This window comes from Lactuca sativa, chromosome 4, assembly GCF_002870075.4.
Source record: "Lactuca sativa cultivar Salinas chromosome 4, Lsat_Salinas_v11, whole genome shotgun sequence".
Classification (NCBI taxonomy): domain Eukaryota; kingdom Viridiplantae; phylum Streptophyta; class Magnoliopsida; order Asterales; family Asteraceae; genus Lactuca; species Lactuca sativa.
Genome location: NC_056626.2, coordinates 201,377,228 through 201,385,592, shown reverse-complemented (window position 1 = coordinate 201,385,592; position 8,365 = coordinate 201,377,228). Strand labels below are relative to the sequence as shown.

General features: G+C 32.7%; 1 long non-coding RNA gene across 1 annotated transcript; it reads right to left on the bottom strand.

Moving 5' to 3' along the window:
* Positions 1-278: 278 nt before the first annotated feature.
* Positions 279-2,171, bottom strand: LOC111877747 (uncharacterized). The gene is made up of 2 exons (XR_002845520.3): positions 1,926-2,171; positions 279-883 (listed from the first exon to the last, which is right to left on the bottom strand). It is a non-coding gene; the product is annotated as an uncharacterized LOC111877747 (long non-coding RNA).
* Positions 2,172-8,365: the final 6,194 nt, after the last annotated feature.

Below are 8,365 nucleotides of genomic sequence, written 5' to 3'. Positions count from 1 at the left end.
ATACAAATTAAGAACATCAAGTTGATTTTAAGATATATTTAGATTATGAACTATTAGATCTTAATAATTAAATATCTATGATCAAGACAAAGAATCAAGCACATATTATGATGTAATAATGCTCTCTAGAATAGTTAAAGCAACTAACTTAGAACCTATTCTAGGATTTGTTCAATCACTAACTCTAATAATCAATGATCATCAACAACTAGGTAACACGTTCATGCAATCAAATTGGTCATCTAACTACACAAAACTTAAAGGCAAGACAATAAATATTGAAACTTTAACATACTAGGATAAGGTCTATCAAACACAAGTTAAAACCAACATCAAGAATACATAAAGATAGAAATTAACACACAGTATTAGGGGTCATCTAATCTAAACGAAAGTAAAGGGTTATTAGCCCATGATTATAGTAGAAACACGTGAAGTCAGAGAATAACCTAGGTTAAACATTGTAAAAACTAGGCAAATCGAATGATTAATGATGAAGATTCACTTCAATTTCTCTAAATCATATTCTCTAATCAAAATCTAAATTCCAAGGGTTTTCTCAAAGGTTTTTGGCTGCTTTTGGTCGAAGAAATTAACAGCTCTCCCTCAGATTTTAACCTAATGGTAAATATTTATACTTGCCAAAAGTTAGCTTCCACGTCATGGAAATATGCTTGCAACGCCATGGAAAACATCTTAAACGTATATTCAACAAGTCTTCACGTAAACACTAAGGAAGGTTATGGATTTGACACGTCACCACATCATGACATTCAATTTATGCACGTCTCTTACTCTTCATCTACCCTTGATGCATGCTCCATCCTCCAAGTTTCCAGCTTTATCCAATTTTGGTCCTTTTCATGAGAACGTATTTCTTTGGCTACAAATTAGAATTTAAACTTTATAAGTGCCAAATATATTTGTATTTAACCAAAATATAGCTAAAATGTATTGAAATAATGCATATGTATATATATACACACACACACACACACACACACATATATATATATATATATATATATATATATATATATATATATATAACAATATTAGCTACACTATTGGACAAGTATACCCAATCATATAGTAGCATAGCATTGGTAAGAACAAGCGTCGAACACTTAGGGAACGAGTCTGATTTAGTTCAGAAAACTAGTTAAAAGTTGAATTGACAAGAGAAAAATGTAAAAAGGGGAATTTGTTGTAGGTTAAAACTAAAAATAAGAAAACAGGAATAGAATAAAGTGAAAGAATACAATAAATTTCATTTAGAAACAAGATAAGTAAAGTACTTTCACTTATATTCGACTCACCCTTTGGTTATTGTTGATTTTGTAGAAGTGCAATGAATTTATTTGTTGTCTATCGATTCCTAGTTTAGTTAGTTCTGATGATCCGATTACTAATCATATAATTCTAAAGACTTTTAATTATGGTGGTCAAGTAAATTAATTATCCTTAGTATCAGTATTTAGTTCGTGTTATGAAAGACTTTATATTTATATAGTTATCTACAAATACCGTTGAAAGACAAATAATTACACTGAACGGTCAATAAATATAAACACTCACATTAAAGTTATCTATTTTATAACTTAACCCTATGATTTGTTCAATCCTTAGTCATATAGTTTTAAGGTTCATTAAATATACATGATTCCAGTCAAAACAATTTTGAATGATCATCTAGACTATGTAAACTCAACCACAAGTAATAAAATAAAACATTTAACACGTAAGGTTCTACGATTAAGCAAGCATAAAAAACATAACTTATAAATCTAAATCTTTTAAAATAAAAACATAATCTAAGGGTTCACCTACTCTAAGTGAAAGTATAAGGCGATAAGCCCATAGTCTCAAAATAAAAGTGGTAAGAAGAAAAAATAAATTTGGTAGCCATGATAATAAAATCAAACCAAATGATTTCCTCTTGACTCAATCTTTAATTCTTCAAGATCTCGCTCCAAAGGTGTTATCTTGCTTTGAAATCGCTCCACAAAGGGCTATGATCTCTCAAAAACGTCTATGAATTCTTGCATAAGGTTTCACACCCTAAAACTCATTGGAAAAGGCTCTATTTATAATTTTTCCAAACCGACCTTGTACACGTCGAATGATATGGAATGACTGAGCACATGATGTTTTATGGACGTGTCGTGTCAATCTCTTTTGCTCCAAGTTTTACTCCTTGTGTTCCAGCTATGGTTTTTAGCCTCTTTCCAATATAAAAGTGTCTTTTAGATACAAACCAACATTCTAAGTATAATCAGTCTCACTTATCCTAATTTGTATTAATATTTAGTAATAAATATAAAAATATCACGAACTATTTATATATATATATATATATATATATATATATATATATATATATATATATATATATATATATATATATATATATATATATATATATATATATATATATATATAAAATAGGAAATGTCATATATCAATAAAATCTCTCTATCTTTCTTTTTTCCTGCATTATTAGTTTGTGTGTTTGAGAAAGTGTCTATTAATTTTTTAAATTCTTAAATCCTAACACGGACCTTCTAAGGAATAAACATATTAGCAAAGGTTATTGAGGTTCCTACAAAAATACTTAAACCTCAAAAATCTCATAATCTTATTATAAACATGAGAGATTAAAAGTTTTCGTTACTAGTGAAAAATGGATAACGATTTTACAAGATAAACCAATCAATTACTAGGGAGATATTAAGGATGGAGATTATAATAGATCTCTTATTACAATGGAATATGAGATTAAATCAATATAGAACAATGACGGATGAGACGCATGTGACACTTTATAGTAACAAGACTATTAGGTGTACATGGGTCCTTAAGAAAAAAAATTGGCATTAACTAAAATATACACACCAAATATGCACGACTGGTGGCTAGTGGTTTTATACTAACTCATGCTATTGAATATGAAGAAAATTGTTCTTCTTTGTTGATATTTAATTTAGTTAGGATCTTATTTCAATTTATGTATATTTTGATTATGATATATAGAAGATGATGTTTAATTGATGGGTTTTATAGAAAAGAAAATTCTATAATGCAAAAAAACAAAATTAACAATTAATTGGGTATATGCATACTATAAATGGTCTATGTCATACACCTTGAAAGTAACATACAACGAACAACTAAACCTAGCATAACCCTAGTGAATTTCGAAAAATTATAAAGTTTAGGGTTACATACCTTTTGATTTGTTATTGCAAAAAAATCATACTAATCCTTATAGTTGTTTTTGATTTGTTATTGCAAAAAAATCACACTAATCCTTATAGTTGTTGAAGGTGGAAAGCCTAGCACCAAAGAGATGATGCCTCTAATGGTTTGTACCCAAACACTAGCAACAGTAATGCAAGAGGAAACAGGAGAGGGGAGAAAAAATTTTGCTCTTCTGAATGTAGATGTGTTGGATGAAAACTATGAACCCAAGGGGTCCCATTTATTGTTGATAGGATAACCCTAAAAACCCTAATCTGGAAGAAAATTATAATATACTTAATCTAGGTGGTTATCCAGTTTCCTTATATTAAGGAGGCTTCCAGAATCTCCCATAAGGACACTTTAAAATCGTCTACAAGGGAAGGTTTGGAACCTCTCCCTTGTTCAACTTTTGAACATTGTTAGCTATAGTCCTTACACCTTGATTAATTCCAATTAATCCCAAAATTAATTCCAATTAATTTCTGATTAATTCTAACTTAATAATTACTATTTCCAATTAACATATTAATCTTATAATATATTACAAATCATTTATTTTGATTACCAATTAATTAATTATTCACATAATAAATTAACAAATTATCATCTCTTTCCAAATGCAATAATTTTTAGTTGCTAGTTGTGAGAGCAACCCAAAAAAGACTTTGCTTCTAATTCAAGAATATACCAATTTAGTTATTGGCTTAGACACCTTAATCCAACAATCTCCCACTTGGATAAGTATGTAACTACAATTGAAAGTATAGACCTTGAACTAAATAACAAAGAGTGCTTTCCAAAACCATTCTTGAACTTTGATTTGAATCAAAAGTTGGCCCGAAGATAAGTGATCAACTATTTCTTCAGTCTACAAGATATCATATGAACAGATTCATGGATTAAATGATCAACCTCATGTTCATTTGTTTGTTTCCTGATTTCCAGATTTGTGATCAAGTTTTAGACTACAAAATTGAACACATCAATTCAGTCCAGACCTGGCTTGGTTCTTACAGATAAACTCAAATCATCGAGGGGCCACAAATATTGCTATTCATGTTAGGGTAAAAGGAATGAATTGCTTTGACTATATAGTCATACAATTTATATATGAAATCACACATGGAATAATCCTTTACAACATCCAGTTATGAGATGTGTTTGAGCAAACCAATGTACAACTGATCTGTAGACTATGAACTATATGTCTCCACTTTAAGAACAAAAGATATTAGAAGTAGAAACTATACCTTGACAAAATAATGAAGGAAATTGTTTTATTATTAAGAATATATTTAAGCATAAATTTACAAGAAGTTGAGTAGGAAAAAGATAATATTTGTTGTCTTGGATGTTACTGATTTGTTGCTTATTTGCAATAACATCATAACCTTAAAGAGTATCATGTCTTAGTAGAAAAAGTTTTGTAAGATAAAAGACCTTGGAGAAGTTTCATTTATCTTACGTTTCATGATCTAGATAGATAGATCCCAGACACTTATCGGTCTCGACCAAAGTAAATATGTAGCTATAGTTTGGGAACAATTTAAATAGGAAGAATCCAATCACAGATCTACTCCAATGTTGAATGGAAAGTCACTGAGTAAACCTTAATGCCAAGGTTCACAAGGTAAATATGATCACATAAGTAGGACTCAATATGCTTTGGAAGCTTGATACATTATGTACTTCATGATATGTATGAGACCTACTGTATACTATTGATTGAAAATGAAAAATAGATACTAGGCAGATCAGGCTGAACGAAACTAGAGCGGTTCTAAGACCATTTGCATGTACTTGGTTACTTTGTTAAAGCAAGAAAGTGACCCTCTTAAACTTAGACAATCCGAAGCCATCACCAGATCTACAATCAACTTCACATCAATAATCAATGACCGCATCCATAGTATCTTCATCAGACATCAACTTAGCTTTATCTGTTATTTTTCACTTTACGTTGTTTTATCCAGTGTGCCTCGCATGGAAACTTAGACAGATTTAGTCTTTGTTTGTTTCTTGTATTCTTCAAGACTCTATATATAGAGATCTCAAGTTCTAATTAAACACATCTCTCGTTCTTCACATTCATCTTACATTTCTCACTACTTTCTTACTTGCTAAAACTGAAATTTCTTATCTTAAGATCATAATCTCTCCTCGGAGCAAGTCATTCGTGACTTAATCATGTTAAGCTGATCACACTTACTAACTTGGTTTGATTGCAATCCTTGTTACGAATCATCTTAAGTGTTTACTTGATATAATACTTGTTGTCATTTATATTTCCTTATATTTCTGCATCTAATTATCTAGCTCTAACTCTATTCTAACTTATTATTATTGTTGAGCTTTATGATACTTAAGATTAACTTATTCCGCATATACAACTTGTTCTAACGTTTGTTCAAGTGTGTCTCAAAAGTTTTTCTCTCAACAATTGGTATTAGAGCCAAAATGGTTGCTTTTTGAACAAGAAATCTGATTTTAAAAGGCCTTCTATACCACTGAAGCTCACTTCATAAAAAAAAAAATCTTTTCAAAACAAGGAAATATGGCACAAGCATTATTACTAAATGTTTCCAACAGTGTTGGAGGCTCGAATAGAGCTCCAATATTAGTGGCAAACGAGTATCATCACTGGTCTCAAAGAATGGAGAGATATCTTAGAAGACTTGGACGAGATGTATGGAGATACGTAGAAAAAGGACCTTATATTCCCATTCTCACTCCATTTCAAGCCGATGGCACTCAAGCCAGACTGGGTAAAGGTCAACCAGCCATGAATCGTCCCACTAAAGATGATCTTGAATAGATGGAAAATGATGTTGTTGCTTTTTATGAGATATCCTGTGGAGTTGCTCCTGACAACTTTGATATCATCATCAATTGCAAGTCAGCCAAAGAAATCTGGGATGTTCTCAAGAACTTGTATGAAGGTATAGAACAAGCTCAAGATAAGAAGCTCACAACTGCACTCTACGAGTTCAACAACTTCAAAGCTCATGTTGGTGAAAGTATTGAAGACTCCTTCAAAAGGTTCAATTTTATTGTCAGAAAGTTCTCAAATGCTGGCACTATGCAACATAACCATGAGACAAACCTTTAGTTTCTCAATGGTTTGGGTAGACATCAAATGTTGCCGTCCTTTCAGACTATAACAAAGCCCTAGATGAGAAGAACATAGCGTCCCAAGAAATGTTCCATGTTAGAGGACGTCTAGAAGATAAAACACTCAAATTGGCCATGCTAGAAAAAGACTTAGGATTAGAGAAGGATGCAAAAATGTTATGTGAAACTCAGTTAGGCATAACATTAAATCATAGGGATTTAGAACAAAAAGAAATTCTACGTTTGAACTTGTTATTTGAATTTTTTTTTAATGAAAGGGAGGCTATTGAAAACCTTGCAAATAATGGAACCATTAACAATACGTACAATTGGGGTTGGTCCAGTGGGTACTCCACCGCAAAGGACTCATCACCGCGGTTTAACAAGGACCATCTCTATGTCCCTCCTGACCAAGAATTTCACTTTCCTGTAAATAACAAGACTTTTCCTGTAGACATTAGAGCCCACTTCGGCTGACTTCACAATCTGAGTAATAATTGTGTCATCGAGGAAATTCTTCCCAAAACCTCGGATCACCCATGTGATCAAATTCCAATCATTGGCATAATTTATCCCAACTCTCAGACCTCATCAGTTGTCGATGAGAAAATCCTTGTGGAAGGATCTGAAACAACCTTGTCCTCTGACCGCAGTCCTCCAAACTGCAGTCTTGACCCAATTTTACCATCCATAAAGTGTCCCACCGAAGAACAACTTCTGACTTACTTTGCAGTAGTACAATCTTCCTTACCTCAGACCGAAGTCAAAAGTACTGTGACCATTCAGCCAATTCTTCATGAGTTGCCTATAGAAAATTTTGAATACGGTCAATGCTCTTAGAGTCCTGAACCTTCTAGTTCAGATGACTCAAGTCCACTATTTAAAAAACAATCAAAGGTTTCCAGGAAACTTCAGTTGAACATCAATGACTGCGGTTCTCCAAAAACTCAGGAAAAACTGGATCTAAAGGAAGAACTTAGATCTCATAATAAAAAGCGGGATATATTTTCGAAAAACAAAAGACAAGTCAGATTTTCAAAACATAAGAGTCCAGAAAAACTCATTTTCTCAAATTACTTTTCGAAAAACTCTACATTAAAGAAATCAACCAAAAAGGAATGTACCGTTTCAAAAAACTTGGCAAATTCTTCTGACAAGATTCAAAAGTGAGTAAAGTCGTTTCAAAGTAATGGTTTTCAGATTTATTCCTTAGACAACCCAAAATGGAAAGGGATTTTACGAACTCCAACACATTTCAAGTCACATCAACTTTTCAGAAAAACACAACCTAGGAGATTTTCACGTACTTACACTCTTCCAAACCACACTTTTTCAAGTCGCAAGAGTATCTATTTCAAATCTCATTGTCGGACTGATCACTAGACTCACCCTACACCGTCCAAACCGCTGACCAAACCAAGGGTCTGGATGAATGAAAAGAACCTCAACTTTGGATTTTATCATCATAAAAGACCAAATCAAGTCCAAAATCCTTCAAAACCTTATAACCCTACCAGACCTCGGAATCCTCTAAGACCTCGTAATCCTCCAAGACCTCGTAATCTTCCAAGACCTCGTAATCCTCCAAAACCTCACAACCTCAAAACATCCTCAAAGGACCTCAAAATGTCCAGGTCTAGGTCTCAAAGGACCTCAAAACATCTAGGTCTTGGTTTCAAGGTTGACTTAAAACCTATCCCGATAACCTCGGTTCATGCATCTATGAAAAATCCACTTGTCGCCTCGGGCTCCAAATTCGTTTGGGTGCCCAAAGTAACCGTGTAATTTTTAGACAATGTGCACGGAGGATCAAGAAGAAGAGTGGTTAATAGATAGTGCCTGCTCCTTGCACATGACCGGAAGGTTAGAATACCTTCGGGATTTCAGGGCTATATGCAATGGTGGAAATGTCACATTCCGCAACAATGCGAATGGAATTATCCGAGGTTACGGTGTGCTTACTATAGAGAAATTTTCTATTCAAATGGTTATCCTTGTTAAAGGATGGACG